Here is a 24235-nt window from a genome sequence, read left to right as displayed (position 1 = left end):
AACAGGGAGACCAGACTGGACTGAGTGACTGATGCTGTACTGGGTGCATGTAGAAGATAATGGCAGTATATCAGAATATTCAGTGGTAGTCTTAAGGTTTTGCAGTTAACTTTGAATAATCTTATTTATACTTATCTCTACCTTCTAAGTACTATGTGACATATTAGGCTCTGATTGGAGGGATGTGTTTACATATTAGGTACAGTTTTATAGAGACTATTGCCAAATTTTAAAGATAGGGCTTCAGAGAGACTAAATGTTTATAATCCATCTACTGGAGTATTTTGAAGCATTAACAATTTGGAATAAACGAGTTAAGTAATTTAGTTAAAAGTGATAATTAGGAAATAAAAAATTTTACAAATCAGTCAATTATTTTAAATAACTAGCATAACACTAAGCTAAAACATTTTAACAGGAGAGGTACTATTTTAAAGAAGGTGCAAGCTAGCAGCTTTACTACTCCTGGTTTCCTCTTGCAGTGGAGTATTGTAAATCACTTTTGAAACCTCAAACCTATTTAAAGAATGACATTTAGTTATTGATCTTAATAGACCACTGTAATTAACCTTGTGCCTTTTTTTCTTCATCTACTGTCCTTTTGCCTGATCCACAGCCCCACCACTTCAGTGAATTTCTCCTGTTCTTCAGAGCTCACATCAACTAACTACAATTGGAGACCTTCATGAGCCCATTTAATTAAATCCTGCTTATTCCCTCCATCTCTGTTCTATTTTTTTACTTTGAAGATTCATTTATTTATTAGAAAGAGTTAGAGAGAGGTCAGGAGAGACAGAAAGACATCTTCCATTGCTGATTTCACTCTCCACATGGCCACAATGGCCAGAGCTGGATCAGACCAAAGACAGGAGCCAGGAACTCCATCTGGGTCTCCCATGTGGATAGCAGAGGCCCAAGCACTTGGGCCATCTTCCACTGCTTTTCCAGACACATACGCAGGGAGCTGGATCAGAAGTGGAGCAGGGTGGCAGGTGTTGTGGTCTAGCAGGTTAAGCTGCCAACTGTGACACTGGCATCCCATATGAGTGCTGGTTTGAATCCCAGCTGCTCTGCTTACATCCAGCTCCCTGCTAAAGGCCTGGGAAAAATAAAATGGCCCAAGTGTTTTGGCCCCCTGCCACCCACATGGGAGACCCGGATGAAGCTCCTGGCCCCTGGTTTCAGCCTGGCCCAGCGCTGGCCATTGTGGCCATCTGGGAAGTGAAGCAGCAGATGAAAGAGTCTCTCTATTTCTCTGTCTCTCTCTTTCTGTAACTCTGGTTTTCAAAATAAATAAACTTAAAAAGAGAGAGAGAAGTGGAGCAGCTGGGACTTGAACCATCGTTCATATAGGATGCCGACATCACAGTTAGTGGCTCACCCTGCTGCACCACAACACCAACCCACCAGTTCTGATCTTGTTACTGTGTATTACAACTGTAATAAAATAATAGTGTAATGGTATAGTTTCCTTTATTAGAGTGTCAGTACAGTAAGGTGAGTTGTCTCTCTCTTACATATAGCCATTCACAGTACAGAATGAATGGATGAGCTAACAGGGTAATTGCTTGACTGAGTTGGGGATCTGGTGTAATTTTCCTGCCATTCCTCTTCCCCCTCCCCATTCATATGCTGTTTTAAATTCTTCAGTAAGTATGATTGAAGTTTTAAGCCAAAACAGCAAATTTTGGTGTTTTTACCAGTACAAATGTGACATTTTCTGACTAAGTTGTATGCATTTTCAACAGCATGAAAGCATAGTTTATTGTATTTTTCTGTTTACAGATGATCCTTTTAAATGTATAATTTAGTGTTAATACAGGTAGCATTACCAAACTAAATTATAATAATATGTCACCTGATGATGGAATATGTTCTAAGAAACATGTCAGCAGATGATGTTCATTGTATGAACAACATAAACGTGTACTTTGAAAACTTTGACATCTACAGCATCACTAGGCAATCCAATTTTATGGGATCACCTTCATGTGTTGACCAAAATCTAATGGAGTGCATGACTGTATTAGAATTATACTAAGTGTGTGTAATCTCACATGTGGGCTTCTTTTGGGCTTAAAGTTTGAAACATTTTTCTAAAACACCTCTGTTTTTACTCCCTTTCTTCTTAGAAAGGTGGAGGGTGAACCAACGGCAAAGGAAGACCTTTCTCTATGTCTCTCTCTCTCTCACTGTCCACTCTGCCTGTCAAAAAATTAAAAAAAAAAAAAAAGTGGATTTTTGGCCGGCGCCGCAGCTCACTAGGCTAATCCTCCGCCTTGCGGCGCCGGCACACCAGGTTCTAGGCGCTGGATTCTGTCCCGGGTGCCCCTCTTCCAGGCCAGCTGTCTGCTGTGGCCAGGGAGTGCAGTGGAGGATGGTCCAGGTGCTTGAGCCCTGCACCCCATGGGAGACCAGGATAAGCACCTGGCTCCTGCCTTCGGATCAGTGCGGTGCACCGGCCGCAGCGGCCATTGAAGGGTGAACCAACGGCAAAAAGGAAGACCTTTCTCTCTGTCTTTCTCTCTCACTGTCCACTCTGCCTGTCGGAAGGAAGGAAGGAAGGAAGGAAGGAAGGAAGGAAGGAAGGAAGGAAGGAAGGAAGGAAGGAAGGAGGATTTTACTGGTATATATTGCTTACTTACATTGCTTTATTATAGGTATTTCAGTGCTGTTAATAAAATTCTGGGTTTTTTTTTCTGATTTCTCATTGGAGATGTAGGGAAAGAGATAAATTCAACTCTGGTAGCACTGCCACACTTAAACATTTTTTTATCCATTAGAAATTATGACATATTAATATAGTGTGTTGAAAACAAACTATGCAGGAAGTCTGGCATAGTGACAGAACATTTAACTATGATCCTTAAGGCTTTACTTCAAGAAGGGGGCAAAGGGGAATTTTCTTTCTTGAAGGTCATTTTCAAAAAAGTTCAAGACTAACTGAGCACTTGTTTTTTAAATTTACTTTTATGTTTAAGTAATAATGGAATATATTTATGGGATAAATAGAAAATAATATTTTATAATGTATATAAATAAAATATATAATAAATTAAAATGTGATATATACACATTGTGGAATGAACAGATCAGATGAATGAACATACCCCTCACTTCACATACTTATTTCCTTATGATTAGAACATTTTAAAACCCACTTACAATTTTGAAATATAAAATACATCATTATTAATTGTAGGCACCTTGCAGAACTTATTCCTACTAACTGAAACTTTATCTTTCTGATCACATTTTTACTTACAGGATAACTCAGTTTTTATTTATTATTTCTTGCTCCCAGAGATATTTTAGGGTTTTTAGAAGCAAAATAAAGAGAACTCCAAAGAGTCTTTCCTATATAAAACAGATCTGAAGAACCACCAAACAGACAGAAGGCTCCCTTTTGTCCTTGAGTGTCAGCCTCACCCCAGTGTTGGGTGCCACTTTTTCTGGTGCTGCCGTTTTGCTTTTATGCCCTTCCTCTGTGGAGGTTTCATACAGCATATGCACAGCTGTTTACACCTCTCATTCTGTTCATGATGATAAGGGAATTTCTGAGTTTACAGACTTGAGCACTAATGGGGTTCTACATCAGGAGCATAGTTTTGTTTTGTTAAATAGCAGGTCTTCACATTTTGCTTCAGTGTTTACATTTTTCTTTCTGTGTTACTTTCTTGCTCCACTTTGGCTTCTAGCCCTTTTAAGCTTTGGTTTTCTTTTTCAGTTTCTTTCATCATTTTCTTTTCCTTTTTTTCCCCTGCAGTTCTGCCTCTGAAATTGGGTTTCAGTCTTTGGCTCTTTGAAAATAGTGATGAGGGTTTCTCACCCAGCTGGTTCTGAGTTCCTGCAGAGGAAGTATAATATCTCCCTTCCCAAAGCGATTCCTGGTTTTAATCCTTCTCTAGTAGACATCCCTCTGGATAGCTAATGTACTGCTGTTGGGTATCTACACACATACTTCCTTTATAATTAATCACTATTTCCGCACCTCTTCTGTTCACTACCTAGGTAGACTCTGTGGCCTCCCAAATATGTGCATTGGTCTCATAATACATATACTTCTTACAACTTGTCAATTTAAATAGGGATCACTTTTTCATCTAGTCTGAAACAAGACATGAGATAATTTGCTGTAAATTGTGAAATAAATATTTCTCACAGTGCTCAAATTTATATGGTGCAAGTGTTTGTAGTGGAAAACTACAGAGCCTCCTACTTGGTCTCTTAACCTTTTGATGCTCTCTGAATTTTTTTTCTATTCACTTTTGTCCTCGTTGTTTTCTTGTTCTTATTTATTTCTCTTCCTCTTTTACCTTTTTTTTTTTTGCTCCCACCTTTCTCTATATATCATAAAAGGAAAAATACATAGTATATAATAGTTTCACATTATCTTTTTTTTTCTTATGTTTATAAGATTTGAGAAGTTAAGAGCTTTAGGTTTCTTTACTAGGCTGTTTCAAAATATAATCAGGTTGTTTAAGATTTGAGGGTCCGACATTGTGTCCCTTGTGGTGGGTTGACAGAGGCATGCCTTAGGGGCGCCGGTTTATGTCCCAGCTGCTTCACGTCTGAACCAGCTCCCTGCTAATGTGTCTGAGAAAGCATGGTTTTCTCCCCTTCTCCTTCTCCTCCCTCCCCATCTCCCTCTCCCTCTCCTTCTCTCCCTCTCTCTCTCCCTTAAAAAAAAAAAAAGAAAGAAAAAAAAAAAGAAAGAAAAAAAAAAAGATGAGGCTTTGATTAATAAAAAAAAGATTAGACAAACTCATTTATCAATGTACTGTAGAGGAGATGTGAGTCAGCTGCAGGTTTACAGAAGGTGTGTTGTCCTGGGCTGCTTATTTGCTTGCTGTAGAATTCAGATATAAGGCTTTCAAATCCCAGCCTATTGAACATACCTGTTGAGGGCAGAGAGGAATTAAGATAGGACTGTACGGGATCCTGACTCCTAAAATGAGCTGTGAAATGTTGTGAATTCTCTGTATTTTCAGTCTATTTGGATAGAAGTACATCTTGCTTTAAAGACTAGAGTAAGTCCTTTATACTTGTCTAAAATCAGTTTTCTAAGTCAGTTGGACTGTGTCATGCAGCACTGTCACTGAAGTATGAACAACTGAGAAGTTGCTCAGACAACTGTTCTCGTTGAAGACAATGACCTATAAGGAACTGTAACTGAAACCAAGCAAGAGAAATCCAGTGTTATAGGAAACTGTCTTGTGCTGTCAGTGGCCGCTGGTTTGTATAGCTGAGATTATGTATGTTTAATTTTTGTAGTGACTTAAAGAGGTAAGTGGGCTCTGAAATGAATATAACTTTTGTTTTGGATTGCAGTTGTTCATCTCTTGAGTTCAAAGTATAAAACTGTTACCATTCAGTACAATTTAATGATGAAATATTTTTTATTACTGCCATTCACATGCCTTTGTTTCTTTAGACTCATAATCTACTTATATTTCACTTGTGATACAAACAAATGATAAAGGAAGCATTATAAATTATCATCAGGATTATTTAAGAAATAGTATTAGCATGATTGGTTAGCAGTTTCAAGGAGGGATGGAATAAATTTAGATCCTCAACTCATAGCAGTCATCAGTAGTCATACTCATCAATTTCAGATGAATATATAGTTAAAGAGAGGGCGGAGTAGGATGATTTTTTTATAAAACTGGAACAAAACAGCAGTATTCTTCTGATAAAGTGCATGAGCTTTTTAAACTGTTGGGAGTAGAAGAAGACAGAAATAAAGCAACTTTTACTATTTAAAATGAAAAGGTTTAGGTATTTTTTTCACTTACACCTAATCTGAACACCATAAAATAGGAGTGTTATATAGCCTTTACAGTGTTTAAGGAGAATATGCTATTATATGAAAAAAGCAGTAGTAGGTTAAAAAATTCAGAGCATATGTATAATTTAATAGCCATAGTTATATACATATACACACCCCTAAGCTTAGAAAAAGAATGGAAAGAAATCATATCAAAATCTTAATTTTCAGTAATGTCAGGGAAATAGTGATAAGGATGGTTTCAGTTTTTTTTTTTTTTTTTGTATTTTAAGCCTTTCTGAAATGAGTAACTTACTTTAAAATATTTCTTTTGAAACTGCTTGCAGATTCAAGTCTGTCTACTTGTTTTTTACTTTCTAGCTTACCCTTCTTGACTTCCCAGCTTACTTTCCCCACCTTCCTTCCTCTTCCACAGGGTCAGAATTTTACAAAAGTGTGATATGAGTGCCTTCCATTTGTTCCGTTTTACCACATGGTCTCCCACATTTTGTTTGTATTGGATCCATTTTCATCATGTGTTTAATTGATTTGCAGAGCAGTGAAGGATATCCTTTGCCTGACAGTACTGGAGTAACTTGCAGTACTTGATGTTCTTCTAAAAGTGTCCTGTAGTCTTCCATCTCATTTCCTTGGCTTTGACTGTACCCTTTAGCAATAGTGCTTCCCTTTTCCCTCTATTGAGGGAGAACTTTCAGGGCCATCATAAAGTTACCCCAGTTTATCTTTTTTTTTTTTTTTTTTTGACAGGCAGAGTGGACAGTGAGAGAGAGAGAGAGAGAGAGAGAAAGGTCTTCCTTTTGCCGTTGGTTCACCCTCCAATGGCCGCCGCGGCTGGCGCGCTGCGGCTGGCGCACCGCGCTGATCCGATGGCAGGAGCCAGGAGCCAGGTGCTTCTCCTGGTCTCCCATGGGGTGCAGGGCCCAAGCACTTGGGCCATCCTCCACTGCACTCCTGGGCCACAGCAGACAGCTGGCCTGGAAGAGGGGCAACCGGGACAGAATCCGGTTCCCCGACGGGGACTAGAACCCGGTGTGCCGGCGCTGCAAGGTGGAGGATTAGCCTAGTGAGCCACGGCGCCAGCTCTTTTTTTTTTTTTTTAATATTTATTTATTTATTTGAAAGGCAGAGGCAAAGAGAGAGAGGTCTTCCATCTGTTGGTTCACTCCCCAAATGGCTGCAGCGGCTGAAGCTGGGCCAATCCAAAGCCAGGAGCCAGGAGCTTCTTCTGGGCCATAGCAGAGAGCTGGATTGGAAGTGGAGCAGTCAGGACTCGAACCGGTGCCTACATGGGTTGCTGGCACTGCAGGCAGTGGTTTTACCCGCTATGCCACAGCACTGGCCCCTACCTTCTACTTTACACTGATTTCTTGTTTAATATGTAATTGCTTGTTTGTTTTTTAAGAACATTTGCGGCAGACACTGTGGCACAGTGGGTGAAGCCACCACTTGGGACTCCTGCATCCCATATCCGGCACACCAGACCAGGTTCCAGCTCCTCCTTTAAAGATCCAGCTTCCTGCTAATGCACCTGGGAGGCAGCAGATGATGGCGCAAGTACTTGGGTTCCTGCCACCCACCTGGGAAACATAGGAGTTCCAGGCTTCTGACTTCAGTCTGTCCCAGCTCTGACTGTTGTAGGTATTTGAGGAGAGAACCAGATATCAATCTCTGCCTGTCTCGCTATCTCTGCCTTTTTTTTTTAAAAAAAAATTTATTTTATTTATTTGAAAGAGTTACAGAGAGAGGTATAGACCAGAGAGAGAGGTCTTTCATTTGCTGGTTCACTCAACAGCTGCTTTCTGAGGTATAGTAGTAGGGAGCTGAATTGGAACTGGAGCTGCTGGGACTAGAACCGGGACCCATATGGGATGCCTAGTGTTGCAGGCTGGGACTTTAACCTTCTACGTCACAGCACTGGCCCCTCTCTCTGCCTTTTAAGAAAATAAATAGGGGCCTGTGCTGTGGCATAACAGGTAAAGCCACCGTCTGCAGTGCTGGCATCCCATAGGCGCCGGGTCCAGTCTGGCTGCTCTACTTCCAATCCAGCTCCTGCTATGGCCTGGTAAAGCAGTGGAAGGTGGCCTAAGTTCTTGGGCCCTTGCACCCTTGTGGGAGACTCGGAAGAAGCTCCTGGCTCCTGGCTTCGGATCCGCGCAGCTCCTGCATTGCGGTCATCTAGGGAGTGAACCAGTGGATGGAATATTCCCTTTCTCTCTCTCTCTCTCTCTCTCTCTGTCTCTCTGTCTCTCTCTGCCTCTGCCTCTATATAACTTGCCTTTCAAATAAATAAATAAAAATCTTTAAAAAAAGTAATAATTTAAAAAAAATTAGCTTTCATCTAAAAAGCAAAATTATAGAAAAACAATTTATTTCTACCATAACACATTTTTTTTCTTTTGATTCCTTTATTTCTATAGGTAATTTTTTTTTTGTCTTATCTAAATCATGTTGTATATCTTTACTTAATAGTAATAGTCATTTTTCGGGGCCGGCGCTGTGGCGTACTAGGTTAATCCTCTGCCTGTGGCGCCGGAATTATATATGGGTGCCAGGTTCTAGTCCTGGCTGCTCCTTTTCCAGTCCAGCTCTCTGCTTTGGCCCGGGAGGGCAGTTGGAGGATGGCCCAAGTGCTTGGGCCTCGCACCCGCATGGGAGACCAGGAAGAAGCACCTGACTCCTGGCTTTGGATCTGCGTAGCTCCAGCCATAGCGGCCATTTGGGGAGTGAACCAACAGAAGGAAGACCTTTCTCTCTGTCTCTCTCTCTCACTGTCTGTAACTCTACCTGTCAAGTAAATAAATAAAAATCTAAAAAAAAAAATAGTAATAGTCATTTTTCGATGCAACAAACGTTAAATGCCTATCAGGAAGGTATATTTTGAGAACTCTGAAGTTATAGTAGTCAGCAAAATAGTCAAAAATGTCTTTCATAAAGTCTATATTATAAAAGAGGGATACTTAATATACATATATGTATATATATGACATATATATCATATATATATGATAAATTACCTGGAGAAAAAATAAAGAAGTTGAATAGAATCTGTGTATCAGTCAGAAAATTAGTATTTTAAATTGCTTGTTCAGGGAACTTTAACCAAGATAATATTTAAGTGAGAAAAGATATAAAACTGATTTAACCCTAATTTTTAAAAAGATTTCATATACATGTATGTGTACAAATATGTGAAAATAAGTGGAAGAAACCAGAAGCTAGCAGATATTCTTTGTGCAGTCTGTTCTTGGTTTAAAAATTTTTTCTTTTGCATTATTTATCCACTTTTTATTAAATATTTATTAATATTATCCTAAATATTTATATAAATATATAAATATATTTAATATATATTTAAATATATTGATTATTTATAATATATCCTAAATATTATCCTAAAATTTAATTTTGATATATCATAAGACCAGGTCCTATCTTAATAGATTGATAGATATTAAACTTACCTGTCCATAATCTATAATACTGGGTAAAATGAAGCAGCTTGATATTATTTAGCATTAGATGGCAAAGCATAGGGGTTGATTGCTTAGAGAAGGGAAACCCAAGAGATGAACTCACCCTGGCTATACAAATTGTTGTTTAGGGAAGTAAAGTCCTAACAGAAACCAGATGTCTGGTGAGATAGAGGAATCTGTGACTGGAGTGTATGCCTGCTGAAGTAGCTAGAATTTGTGAGGCTGGGTACCGGGAAGAGGTGAATTGTTTATAGGAGTCCTCCTTGGTCTTTACCTGTAATGAAGAACGCCAGATATGCAGGGCCTATCAGTCAAGAGGAAATTCTGGAGGCCGCCCATACTGACAGAATTTTCTTTCAGGCCAGTTGTAGAGACTTTGCTGAGCAACTTGGGCATCAATTGAAACCTGAAAATCTATGCCATAGAACCAGGGCTACTCTACCTATTGAGTAAGAGCAGTTCTAGACCATTTCTAGCAAAGTGAAAAGCTAATATTCATGTGTATCATATTGAGCTACCAGTAAATTCATTTGATACCCAAACAAAGCACGTTTTGAAGGAACTGAATATTGTTAACAACTTAGCACCTGCAGTGTCCACCTGTTAAAAAAAAATTACCAGAGAGGAAGCAAGAAAATGTCTATGAGAGAGAAAGCAGTAGAAGTGCAAAGGTGACAAAAATATGGAATTCGCAGATGAATATTTTAAATAGTCTTTGGTGAATATGCCTAAGAATTTAAAGAAAAACATGGGCATGATCCATGCAGAGGAAAGAAATCACAACAGAAGCAGAAATCTAAGTAATCGGAAAATGTAGAACAGAAAACTAAATATCCGAAATGAAAAGATTCACTGGATGTGTTAAATTGCAGATTGGAAGCTATAAAAGTTCAGTGAAATTAATTACAGAGAGGGAAAAGATGAATAAGGCTCATTTGAATGAGCCCATGTTGAGTTGAATATATGAGTGAATGAAGTCCTAGAAGGAGACAAGAGATTGGAGCAGGATAATAATTTGGGTATATGAGTATTGAAAGATTTGGATCCCCTTCTTCCTCCTGCTCCTCCTGGTTGGAACACAGTGTCTGGAGTAGGCTGGGATAAGACAGCCCAGGATCCGGATTCAGTGCCTTTTCCTCTGTCCCCAGCTGGTCCTTGGAGTCCCTCTTTACTCCCCCGTTTCCAACCCTGACCTCCTCCTTGTTCCGGGATCCCTCCATTGCACCCACCATGATGGATAATAATGGACAGCCCTGGACTCTACACATAGGTAACCTCTCTAAAGGTGTAACAGAAGTTCTTATACTTCAGCTGCTCAAATTGAACCCTGTAAAAACTATAAAATGATAACAGAGCACCATGATAGAAGGCTCAACTCTTGTGTTACATTTTCTGTTTTGCAGCTTATAAGCAATGACCCATATTGTTTTGTGGAATTTTAAAAACAGAGATGCAGCTGCTGCATTAGCTGTTAGGAATGGGAGAAAAATTTTGGGAAAGGTCAAAGTAAGCTGGGCACCAACACCAAGTAACCAGAGAAAAGATATCTCCAATCATTTGCACGTGTTTGTTGCATTTGAGTCCATAAATTACAATAGAAGATATTAAATCAGCATTTGCCCCCTTTGGTAAAATATCGGATGTCTGGGGTTAAAGACATGGCAGTGGGAAAATCCAAACACTGTGGTTTTGTGTCTTTTTATAATAAACTGGATACAGAAAATGCAGTTGTACATATGGGAGGTCAGTGGTTGGGTGGTAGTCAAATCAGAGCTAACTGGACCACATGTAAACCACCTGCAACTGAAAGCACACAAGAAAACAACACTAAGCAGTTGATATTTAAAGATGTAGTAAACCAGTCAAGTCCAAAAAACTGTGCTGTGTACTGTGGAGGAATTGCTTCTGGGTTAACAGATCAACTTAGGAGAAAGATGTTCTCCCCATTTGGGCAAATTATGAAAAAAAGTTTTTCTAGAGAAGGGCTATTCATTTGTCAGATTATCAGCCCATGAAAGTGCTGCCCATGCCATTGTTTCAGTGAATAGTACTATGATTGAAGGACGTGCAGTTAAATGTTATTGGGGTAAAGAATCTCCTGGTTTGACTAAAAACTTCCAACAGGTCAACTATAGCAGTAGGGCCATTGGAGCCACGTATGTGGAAACCTACAACAGTATGGACAGTATATGGCAAATAGGTGACAAGTACTGCCTTAAAGAGTATGTGGGCAATCATGGAATCAATAAGGAAGAGAAGATCAATCACCTTCTGCTGCTTGGATGGGTGGATTCAGTGCTCAGCCTCTCCAAAGAAAAGCTCCACCCTCTGTAGTACCTCCTCTTAACCAAGCTGGATATGGTATGGTAGGTTACCAGACACAGTGAACTGGGACTCTACGCAGAGTTGTAATTTATGATAGGCTTCAGTTTCCTGTGACACTGTGAAGACATCAAAGTAGACATTGGAAAATGAAAATATTTATTTTAAAAATAGAAATGCTTGGAACCTTTAGCACAGCTTTGCTTTGGTGAAGGACACATATCTTCTAGTTTTGCCTTTTAAGTTTTTGTTCATGATAGATATGAACATGGTTTTTCTCTGTGTACAAAAAAACTGAAATAAAGGCAATAAAGGCAATAAAGACAAAAAAGGGATTTGGGAATTGAAGAAAATCCACAGACCGCAGGAGTCAACAAACTCTGAGCACAATAAACAGAGTAAAAATCATACTAGCACATTACATTGCTGAAAATCAAAGAGAACATATTTTCTTCCCCCGTAATATTTGTTTATTTATTTATCTGAAAAGCAGAGACAGAGATAGAGAGGTCTTTTAATTGTTGGTGCGCTTCCCAAATGTCCGCAACAGCCAGGTCTGGGCCAAGCTGATGGTGCAAGTCAGGAACTCCATCTTGGTCTCCCACATAAGTAACGAGGGTCAAAGAACATAGGCCGTCTTCTTCTTTCCCAGGTACATTACCAGGAAGCTACATCAGAAGCAGAGTAGGCTGGACTTGAACTGTATGCTAATATGGGATGCCAGTGTCACAAGTAGCAGCTTAACGCTCTGCACAACACCACTTGTGCCAAGAAGAACTTTTTTTTTTTTTTTTTTTTTTTTTTTTTAGATTTATTTATGTGAAAGGCAGCGATACAGAGAGAGAAGAAGAGAAAGAGAGAGATCTTCCATCCACGGTTCACTGCCCAAATGGCCATACGGCTGGTGCTAGGCTAGGTGGAAGCCAGGAGCCAGGAGCTTCTTTTGGGTCTCCCACATGAGTGCAGGGACCCAAGCACTTGGGCCATCCTCTGCTGCTTTCCAAGGTGCATTAGCAGGAAGCTGGATTGGAAGTGGAGCAGCCAGGACTTGAACCGGTGCCAATATGGGATGTTGACACTGCAGGCGGAGGCTTAACCTTCTACACCACAGCACTGGCTCCAAGGGGAACATCTTCAAAACAGCTAAAGGGGATGTGGGGAAGGCACATTATATTATATATCAGGGAACAATAATAGGGTTAAACACTGGTTTCTCATCAGAGATAATGGAGGCTACAAGACAATGTAATTATCTTTTAGATTCTGAAAAAAAGGAAAATAACCAGGAATCCTAAATCCACCAAAAATATTTCTTTTTTATGTTGGCAATATAGACATTTACAGGTGAGATAAAACTAAGAATTCACTGCTATCAGACTTTAACTATAAATGATGCTAAAAACACTCCTTCAGGCTAAAGGAAATCTATTCCAGTCAGAAACTCAGATCAAAATGAAGGAATGACAGGGACCAGAACTGATCTTTCTGTAGATAAATATAAATGACATTAACCTCTTTTTCATGTTTTTTTTTTTTTTTTTTTTTTTTTTTTATAAAAGATAGTTTCTTGTTAAAAATGTTTACAGTGGGGAGCAGGTATTTAGCCTTGTGATTCAGACACCCATGGCCCACATCAGAGTACTTGGGTTCAATTCCTGACTTCAGCTTCCTGGTAACACAGAACCTGAGGAGGCCAGTGGCTGGTTTCTGTCACCCATGTGGGAGACCCACAGCTTGTGGCTGTGACCTGGCCCTGTCCTGGCTTTTGCAGGCAATTGGGGAGTGCATTGGTGGATAGGCGATCCCCCACTCTTCCCTGGCTTTTCAAATAAATAAAAATTTAAAAAATACTCTCAAAGAGTGGCCGGCTCTGTGGCGCAGTTGGTTAATCCTCCACCTGCAGTGCTGCCATCCCATATGGGCGCTGGGTTCTAGTTCCGGCTGCTCCTCTTCCAGTCCAGCTCTCTGCCGTGGCCTGGGAGTGCAGTGGAGGATGGCCCAAGTGCTTGGGCCCTGCACCCGCATGGGAGACCAGGAGGAAGCACCTGGCTCCTGGTTTCGGATCAGCCCAGCTCCGGCTGTTGCGGCTGTTTGGGAAGTGAACCAGCGGATGGAAGTTCTTTCTGTCTCTCTCTTTCATTGTCTGTAACTCTGCCTCTCAAATAAATAAAGTCTTTCAAAAAATACTCTCAAAGAAAAAACTGTGGTGAACATTAGAGAATCCTGAGAATTAGGTGGTAAGAAAAGTTTCCATATCAGAACTTGGAGATATAGCTAACTGACATTTATAGAAATATGTAACTTTACTTGCTTGTAGTGGGTGGGTGACAAATTAAAAATTGATGAGTCAAGCTTTCAATATAAGATGAAAATGAACAACAGAATTAACCCAACGGAAATAGAAGAGTAGAAATTGATTAAATGAAAAATTATGGTAGAATCAATAACATATGATTTGTTTTCTTTACAAATTCCTATTAAATGTTCAAGGCTCAGAAATGATAGATTAGGTAAAAAGTAGATGCAAATAATATTAAAAGTAAAAATGAGACGTAAGTATGGATACAGCAGAACTTAAGGGAACAGTATAAGCAACTGAATGCTAATAAATTTTAAAAATTGAAAGCAATGATTTAATTATAGTAATGCTTTACATTTCATTAATAGTAGAAAACCTTATTGCCCTTTATCCATTACAGGAATGGAATTGGTCCCTTCAAAACTGTGCAAAGAAGATATTGAATTCCAATAGTTTCCTAAGTTAAATCTACCAAGCATTCAGGCAACAAATGAACCCAGACTCAGAAATTAGAGTAGGTGAAATTTTCTGTGGTAGGTAAAAAAAAAATGTTTACAGACTCCTTTGATGATTTTCAAAACGAAGAGCCTGATGTCACTCCCTTGAGGATGGGCTGAACCTAACAATGCAGTTCTAACAGAAAAAAGCAGAAGTGATGGTATGGAACTTAGAATAGTTCATAAAAGATATGGCTCCTTTTTTATCATCCTGTTGGATTATTCCTTCTGGAAGAAGGCAGCTATGATACCATGAGGTCATTTAAGAAGCCTATAGAGGTTCCCGTGGTGAGCAGCTGAGGCTTCCTGCCAACAGTCAAGTGAGGGGGCCCTAATGGAAGTGGATACCACAGCCCCTGCTGACATAACAAACCTCATGAGAAACCCTTAGAACCCACCCAGTTCAACTACACCTGAGTTCCTGTCACACATAAACTTAGAAAACAAATGTTTGTTAGTTTAAATCACTGCTCTTTAGGATAATTTATTACCCAATAATAGATTACTAATGTATATACCCTCCTACCCACATTCAAATCCAATTTAATTCTGGCACACAGACAGAATATAAAAATGTGATTTTACTAACTTTCTGTTAAATGCAGGAACAGAAAATCCAAAGCAAAAACTCACAGATTGAAGCAGAAAATGCGTAAAAAGATAAAAATATCTTCTCCAGCCTGAGTCTATTACAGGAGTACTATCGCTCCCCTTCTTTGTGGAGGAACGACACAGGACCCTGCGTTGTTCTTTTGTCTGCTTGGCCCTTCCCGAGTTTGCTGCTGGTTCTTCCCGGGTTGGCTACCATCCTTCCACCTCTGTGGAAGGGCGGTTCCCCCTGCCACTCTCCCCACTTCCGCGGGGGAGCGGCACACCGCCGGCCGGCTCTCTCGGGGGCTGCATAGGTGTTCCTTCAGGGAGATGTTCCTGGTGCATGTTGTCTCTCTCCTCCTTTATAGTCCTCTTCCACCAATCCCAACTCTGCTACCCACACGCCGAGTACGCTGCTCTCCTCCAATCAGGAGCAGGATCAGCTCCTGCAGGTTACTGGTCGAACTGGAGGCAGCTGTGTAAAAGTTGTTTACTCCTCTCCCAGCGCCATATTGTGGGAGAGCAGATGCATAGAATAAGTCTTAATTCCAGTAACTTAGTCTAGTCCGAGTTGCTCCCCACAGAGTACAAAGTTGGCTTATTAGAAACTCTGTCCATATAATTTACTATGTTAACAGATGAGGGAAAATAAATTATTTGATTATCTGAATTGATGCAGGAAAATAGTTTAGTAAAATTCAGTTTCTCTTTATGATAACGCTTTTGGCACATCAAGAATAGAAGGTAACTTCCTTAATTTAGTGAAGGTTTAGCCATAAAGTAATATATACTTACTAGTGAAAAAGATTTTAAGCACCTGTTTAAAAATTAGAAACAAGAAATATACAAAATTCTTAGCATATTCAGAAGTAAAGAAACAGAATAAGCAAACTTATGAATAATTAGAAGGAACAAACAAATTTACCATGGGTTAATCTATATAATAAATTCTTTCTACTCTAAAATTGTTGACATTAAGATAGTCTAGTAAAGATAATTTGCATTTCTGCATACAAGAAAAAAATAGAAAATGTAATATAATCTTTTTCAGTAATGTAGATGTATGGAGATAAATCTAGTTTAGATGTGAAAGATTTTTATTATAGATTTAAAAAAGTTATTGAGAGATTTTAAACAATTCAGACCTAAATGAAGATATAGTCATAGAAATAAAGACAACAAAAAACATTTTTCCTTTCTTGCCAAACATGTCTACATAATATAATTTTAATCAAAGAAATATTTTTTAAAAGACCAGCCAATCTGATTTTAAGCTTTTTATGGGTGAGAAAATGGCCTAGAACAGCCAAGATGCTCCTCAAGGACAAGGTAAGAACATGCCCTATCAGATGCCAAGATCAGACAGTATTTTTGTTAGCTTAGGGGAACTCTGTCTTATAAAAAAAATTGTTATTTAATAAAAGATGCTGGGAGCATTGATTATACCAAAGAAATAAATGACCTATATTTTACCCCTTGATTCTTAGTCAACTCTAGGTGAATACTGTAAGAGAAATATTATAAAATGCAGAGTTTTTAAAGGACAAAGCACCCCCAGGTAGAAGAGGACACAGATGTACATATCAGGAAGGAATTAATCAATACATTTGATTATGTTTAAATTTTTAAATTAAACTTTTATTTTGAGGTCACTCTTGATTCACATGCAGTTGTAAGAAATAACATAGAGGGAGCTTGTGTATTGTTTACCCAGTGGAACCATCTTGCAAATCTGTAGTACAGTATCACAATCAAGATCTTGACCTTGATCAAAACCAAACATTTCTGTCACCACGAAGATTTCTTATGGTGTCCTTTTCAAGCCACACCCTTTTCCTTCTCATCCGTCACCCTCTCAACATTGGCAATAACTAATCTGTTTTCCATTTTAAAAAATTTAGTCATTTAAAGAATATTATATAGATTGGATCATAGAATACCTAATCTTCTGGAGATGGGCTTTTTGCACCCAGCATAATTCTCTGGGTGTTTGTGTTGTTCCAGTTAGCAGTAACTTATTCTTTTCTGTTGCTGAATTGTATTCTTTAATATGGACATACCACAGTTTAACCATTCATCCATTGTGAGATATCAGGTTAATTCCAGTTTTTGTTTCTTCTGAATAATGCTGCTGTAAACATTCATATACAGATTTTATTTTTTAAGATTTATATATTCATCTATTTGAAAGGCAAAAGCAACAGAGAGAGAGAGAGAGAGAGAGAGATGGAGAGAGAAATCTGTGTGCTGGTTCAGCCCCCAAATGGCTGCAGCAGACAGGGCTGGGCCTGACTGAAGCCAGGATCCAAGAACTCCATCCGGGTCCCCCACATGGGTGGCAGGGGCCCAAGCACTTGGACCATCCACTGCTTCCCCAGGGCCATCAGCAGCAATCTGGATTGGAAGCAGAGCAGCAGAGACTGGAACTGGAACTCCAATATAGGATGCCACTTCTCAAGTGGCAGCTTAATCCTCTGCACTACAACACCAACCCTTCCTTCATATATAGATTTTTCTGTCAGTGTAATTTTCATTCTCTGAAATAAATTCCCAAAGTGCAGTTGCTGGGTCATAGAATAGTTTTTTGAAATTGCAAAACTTTTACAGAGTATCTCTGCCATTTTATATTTCCACCAGTGATGTCTAAGCCATCTATTTTTTCTATATCCTTACTAGGATTAGATATTGACACTCTTTGATTGTAGCTGTTGCTACAGGTTTCTGCTGACATTGTGGCTTTTGCTTGCATTTTCCTAATGGCTAATGATGTTGCATATATTTTCATATGCTGTTTGTTATTTGTAGATAGCCTCTGGTGATATGTTTCTTGAATTTTTTGCATATATTTTGGCTGCAATTATTGCTTTTTGACTCTGAGTTTTTGAGAGTTCTTTATATATTCTAAATATTAGTCCTTTTTTGAGGGCCAAAAGGTCAGGCAGACAGGGACAGACAGTTCCTGTCACTGGTTTATTCTCCAGATGCCCAAAATATGCACTAAGAAGGCCAGAGCCAGGAACTCAATCCAGACCTAACAGGTAGCAGGGGCCAACTATGTGAGCCATCACCTGCTGCCTCCTAGAGTATGGGTTAGCAGGAAGCATGAATTGTGCCAGGACCCTATCCCTGGCACTCCAATATGGAATATGGGCATCTCAACCAGCAACTTACCCACTAGACCAAATTGCCTAACCTCTAATTTTGTCAGATCTCACCCTGATTCATGTAGGTTTTTTTTTTAACTACTTTAATAAACTTTGTTTTTAGAGAAGTTTTAGGATCACGGCAACATTGAGGGGAAGGTACAGGTATTTCCCATATACTCCCTGCACATGTCGGGGACTTACGCACTCCCCCATTATACCACAGTGGTACATTTATTGAAATTGATGAACCCACACTGACACATTTTGATCCCTAGTCCATAGATTGTATTAGGTTTTTTCTTTTACATTGTGTAGTTTTGGATAAATGTATATGAAAATAACATGTATCCACCATTATAGCAATTACAGCAGCTCCCTCACTACTTACAGAGCATGTGTTCCAAGACCCTCAGTGCATGCCTGAACCTGTAGGTAGTACTTAACTCTCCATATAAGCTTACCAATGTTTTTACCTACACATGCACATCAATGAAGTTTAATTTACTAAGTTAGACACAGTATGAGATTGACAACAATAACGATACTCATAAAATGGAACAATTATAACAGTAAGTGGTAATAAAAGTTATTTTAAAATTGTGATTTTTTTTTTTTTTTGACAGGCAGAGTTAGACAGTGAGAGTGAGAGAGACAGAGAGAAAGGTCTTCCTTTCTGTTGGTTCACCCCCCAAATGGCTATAATGGCCGGCGCGCTGCGCCGATCCAAAGCCAGGAGCCAGGTGCTTCCTCCTGGTCTCCCATGCAGGTGCAGGGCCCATCCACTTAGGCCATCCTCCACTGCCCTCCAGGGCCACAACAGAGAGCTGAACTGGAAGAGGAGCAACCGGGATAGAATCCGGCGCCCCAACCAGGACTAGAACCCCGGGTGCCGGCACCGCAGGCGGAGGATTAGCCTAGTGAGCTGCGGCGCCGGCCAAAATTGTGATTCTGAATTTTTCTTTTAATGTTTTCAGACTGTAATTGACCACAGGTAATTGAAATTGTGGAAAGGGAAACTATAGATCTGGGGAGATTAAATAGATTTACTCCTGCATTCTTTAGATTAATGTTAGCATAGCACATCTTTATTCATCTACATACTTTTTTAATTTTTTTGACAGGCAGAGTGGACAGTGAGAGAGATAGAGACAGAAAGAAAGGTCTTCCTTTACCGTTGGTTCACCCTCCAATGGCCGCCGCGGCTGGAGCACTGCGGCCTGCGCACCGCGCTGATCCGAAGCCAGGAGCCAGGTGCTTCTCCTGGTCTCCCATGGGGTGCAGGGCCCAAGGACTTGGGCCATCCTCCACTGCCCTCCCAGGTCACAGCAGAGAGCTGGCCTGGAAGAGGAGCAACCGGGACAGAATCCGGTGCCCCGACTGGGACTAGAACCCGGGGCGCTGGCGCTGCAGACAGAGGATTAGCCTAGTGAGCTGGGGTGCCGGCCTCATCTACATACTTTTAATCTGCCTGTTTTTAAAGTCTGTTTCTTATAGATGACAGTTTGTTTGGTCTTTTTTTCTTGATCTATTCTGACAAACTTTTATTTATTTTATTTTTTTAAAAGATTTATTTATTTATATGTAAGGCAGGGTGACAGAGACAGAGAGAGGAGGGACAGAGATCCACTGGTTCACTTCCCAAATGTCCACAATAGCTGGGGCTGGGCCTGACTGGAGCCAGGAGTCTAGAACTCCATCTGTGTCTCCCATGAAGGTGGCAGGGACCCAGGTACTTGGGCTTTCATCCACTGCTTCTCCAGGCACATTAGCAGGGAGCTGGAACATAAGCTGTGGGACTCAACTGGCAGTTAGATACGGATGCTGATATAAGAAGCAGCTTAGCGCTGTACCACAACGCTGGCCTCAGTGTCTGTCTTTTAACTGGTGCATTTAAACCACTGGTATTCAGCATGATTGATATAGTTAGATTATTATTTACCATATTTGTTATTGTCTTCCTCTTGTTGCCCTTATTCTTTTTTCTTACATTTTCCCCATTCTTTTTGGGTCTTATGTGATGTTAATTGAGCATTTTTTATGATTCCATTTTGTTTCCCTTATGGACATATTAGTTATACTTCTTTTTTTCCCCATTTGTGTTGGAGTTTGCAATATACACTTATAACTGTTCTAACTAACCTTACTTTCAAATACCTTTAAACTGCTGTGTGGGTTATATAAGTATTTTATAATAACAAAATAATCCTAATTGTCTTTAGTTCTTTCTGTTATTGTTCATTCATTTCACTCGTATGAGGGAACTCTAAAAAGTTCATCGGAGATAGAATTAAAGATAAACTTATTTTTATTTTAAAAATGAAATTTTGGGCCGGCGCCGCAGCTCAATAGGCTAATCCGCCTGTGGTGCCAGCGCGTTGGATTCTGTCCCGGTTGCTCCTTTTCCAGTCCAGCTCTCTGCAGTGGCCTGGGAGTGCAGTGGAGGATGGCCCAGGTCCTTGGGCCCTGCACCCCATGGGAGACCAGGAGAAGCACCTGGCTCCTGGGTTCGGATCAGGTGCACCGGCCGCAGTGTGCCAGCCACAGCGGCCATTGGAGGGTGAACCAATGGTAAAGGAAGACCTTTCTCTCTGTTTCTCTCACTGTCCACTCTGCCTTTCAAAGAAAAAATGAAATTTTGTATAGTTTTTTCATAACATACAGTTCCTAAGAACTTTTTAAAGCCCCCTCTAATAGAAGTGTACACACAGGAGGTTGTGTATATGTAAAGGCATGCATAATTGAATACATTGTCCTTTTATTTTTAGTAACTATTATCTGTTGAGTCAGTTAAAAATAAAGGAGGGGCCAACATTGTGGCGCAGTTGTTTAAGCCGCCTCCTGCAGTGCCAGGTTTGAGTCCTGGCTGTTCCGCTTCTGATCCAACTCCCTGTTGGTTTACCTGGGAGAGGAGCAGAGGATGCCCCAAGTGCTTGGGCCCTGTACCCACATGGGAGACCTGGAGAAAGCTCCTTGTTCCTGGCTTTGGTTCAGCCCAGCCCTAGACATTGTGACCCTGTGGGGAGTCAATCAGTGGATGGAAGATCACTCTCACTCTGTCTCTTCCTCTCTCTTCTCTCTCTCTGTAACTCTGCAACTCTGCCTTTCAAATAGATAAATCTTTAAAAACATATATAGGTGTCACAGAAATTTTAATTTTAATTTTATATTTGCATTTTTGTCTAGTGCTCTTTATATAGATCCAATTTCTGACTTTTATCCTTTTCCTTCCCTATGAAGAATTTTTCTGAACAGTTTTTGTAAGGCAGGTCTACTGGCAACAAAGTTCCTCTTTGTGTGTGTGTGTGTGGAAAAAAAAGTATTTCTCCTATGTTTTTGAAGGATACTTTTGCAGGTTTTTTTTTTCCCTTTTTTTTTTTTTTTTTTTCCTGACAGGCAGAGTGGACAGTGAGAGAGAGAGACAGAGAGAAAGGTCTTCCTTTTTTTCTGTTGGTTCACCCTCCAATGGCCGCCACAGCCGGCGTGCTGCAGCCAGCGCACCGCGCTAATCCGATGGCAGGAGCCAGGTACTTATTCTGGTCTCCCATGAGGTGCAGGACCCAAGCACCTGGGCCATCCTCCACTGCCTTCCCGGGCCACAGCAGAGAGCTGGCCTGGAAGAGGAGCAACCGGGACAGAATCCGGTGCCCCAACTGGGACTAGAACCCGGTGTGCCGGCGCCGCAAGGCGGGGGATTAGCCTAGTGAGCTGCGGCGCCGGCCTGCAGGTTTTTGTATTCTAGATTGATGAATTTTTTTCTCTCAATATTTTAAATTAATTCACTCCTGTTACATGGTTTCTGAGGTGTAGCCAGATGTAATTCTTATTTTTGCTTCTGCGTAGGTAAGGTATTTTTTCCCTTTGGCCTCATTTAGGATTTGTCTTTCTTTGATTTCCTATAGTTTGAGAATATGTACCTAGGTGGTTTGCTTGTTGCTTTATTTTGTTTTGGTTTGGCTTTTTATCATTTATCTTGGTGAATATTCTCTGAGCTTTCTGGGTCTGTGGTTTCAGGTCTGAAATTAATTGGGGGAAATTCTTTGTCATTTTTTAAAAATTTTTCTTTGCTGTCTTTCCAATTGTGTTGGAATTTATTTACATTACGTGTATATTACATACCTTTTGTAGTTGTCCCACAGTTCTTGGATAGTCTGCTTTGATTTTTTTGTTTTTTGTTTTTTGTTTGGTTTGGTTTGGTTTGGTTTTTTTTTTAGTCTATCTCTTTGCTCCTCAATTTTGCTCCTATTTAGATATCCTGAACCTCAGAACCTTTCCTTAGCTGTGTCCAGAGTACCAGTAAGGCCATCAGAGTCATGCTTCATTTCTATTACAGCATTTTTGATCTCTGCCATTTCTTTTTAGTTATTTTTTTAAAAGATTGATTGATTGATTGATTTGAAAGGCAGGGTTACAGAGAGAGATCTTCCATCCTCTGATTCACTCCCCAAATGGCCACAATGACCAGAGCTGGGCCAATCCAAAGCCAGGATCCAGGAGCGTTTTCCAGGTCTCCGATGTGGGTACAGAGGTCCAAGCACTTGGGCCATCTTCTACTGCTTTCTCAGGTGCATTAGCAGGGAACTGGATTGGAAGTGGAACGGTTGGGACTCAAACCATTGCCCACATGGTATACCGTCAACGCAGGCGGCAGCTTAACCCACTTCACCACAGTGCCAACTCCTCTTTTTAGTTCTTAAATTCTCATCCCTTTACTTAAATTGGCCATCTGTCTTTACAGGCTGTCTATTTTTTCATTGGACCCTTTAGCATCTTAATCATAGTCATTTTACATTTTGGTTCTGTTAATTCCAACCTCCCTGCCATATTGGAGTCTACTTTTAGTATTTGCTGTGTGCTCTTGAATCTGGACCTTGAATTTGACTTTCTTGTAGCTTTCTATTGGCAGTCAGCCACGATGTTCTGGGTAAAAAGAACTGTTGTAAATAGACCTTTAGTAATGTTGGTGGTAGGGCATAAGGGAAATGTTCTATAATTCTGTTACTAAGTTTGCCTTTTAGTGAGTCTGTTCCTCTGGACTGTAAGTGCTTCTCAGTTCCCTCAACACTGCCCCCCACCCACTTCTTTGGAATATAATGGCTAGAGTGGGTGGGTAGAATTGGGTATTTCCCTTTTCCCAGGTCTGTTAGGCTTTGGTAAAGCCTCAACAGGTTAGGCTCTGGTTAACTAGTTTCTCTTGAGAGTAGACCTTGTGAAGAACACTGTGCTTTGATGTATCGCAAAGTAGTTCCTTTTCCCCTTTCCCTACTTTATACATTGGGGAACTTTTCTAAAGTATTCACTGTGAAAACCTGGTAGAGCTACTAAAGGTAGATTTCAAAGAGGCATGGATGCTTCCAATTACTGGTTCCTGCTGGACTTAATGTCTCTTCCTTGTCCACACTGAACCTGAGCAAGTCCTCAGTTGTAGTTCAAGTTTCCCTTCCTTGGTAGTGGTTCTTGCAGAGAACCACTGTTCTGTTCTAGCAAGTGGCACTTCTCTGCACGTGACTGTCAGTCACTCCAATTTGGAGGACTGTGATTTGTCCCGTGATGGATCTAAGAAGACTTGGTGATTTTTCAGTTTGTTCAACTTTTCTCTTGCATGGCATTTAGTGGCAACTTTTAGTTTTCTTAAATGGTTTGCCAGAATTCAGAAGTCATAGCTTTTTTGAAAATCCTCTTAATATTCTTTTGCAAAACAGATGTATAATTTATCAATTTTTCCTTTTATAGATAATGCTTTTGATTTAAAGCCTAAGAAGTCTGCCTTGTCCTACATATGAAAGATTTTTTTTTCTTTTACCTATGAGTTCTGTGGCTTTGTCTTATTTAAGCCTGTGATCCATTTTGTGTTAATTTCTGTATATAGTATGAGATTAGCTTGAAGTTTATTTTTAAAATTTGTTTTAATTTTGGTGAAATACACAAAAAATTATCCGTTTAAAAATTTTTAAGAGCATAGTTAAGTGGCATTAAGTTAATTCACATAACTACGCGGATATCAACACTATCCATCTCCAGGATTCTTTTCATTTTGCAAAACTGAAACTGTACTCATTAAACGACACCTCATCCCCCTCCTTCCAGTCCTGTTCTATTTCCTGTCTGTGTGAATTTGA

The 24235-nt window shown here is 40.0% G+C and overlaps 1 protein-coding gene and 1 pseudogene across 5 annotated transcripts in view; both read left to right on the top strand.

Moving 5' to 3' along the window:
• RFX7 (regulatory factor X7) overlaps positions 1 to 24235 on the top strand; it is a 148899-nt gene that overhangs the window by 20197 nt on the left and 104467 nt on the right. The gene's annotated exons all lie outside the window — the stretch shown is intronic.
• LOC138844689 (nucleolysin TIAR pseudogene) overlaps positions 1 to 24235 on the top strand; it is a 64669-nt pseudogene that overhangs the window by 18503 nt on the left and 21931 nt on the right.

Source organism: Oryctolagus cuniculus, chromosome 12, assembly GCF_964237555.1.
Source record: "Oryctolagus cuniculus chromosome 12, mOryCun1.1, whole genome shotgun sequence".
Taxonomy (NCBI): domain Eukaryota; kingdom Metazoa; phylum Chordata; class Mammalia; order Lagomorpha; family Leporidae; genus Oryctolagus; species Oryctolagus cuniculus.
The sequence above is the reverse complement of the archived record's forward strand: the minus strand, read 5'-3'. Positions and strand labels throughout refer to the sequence as shown.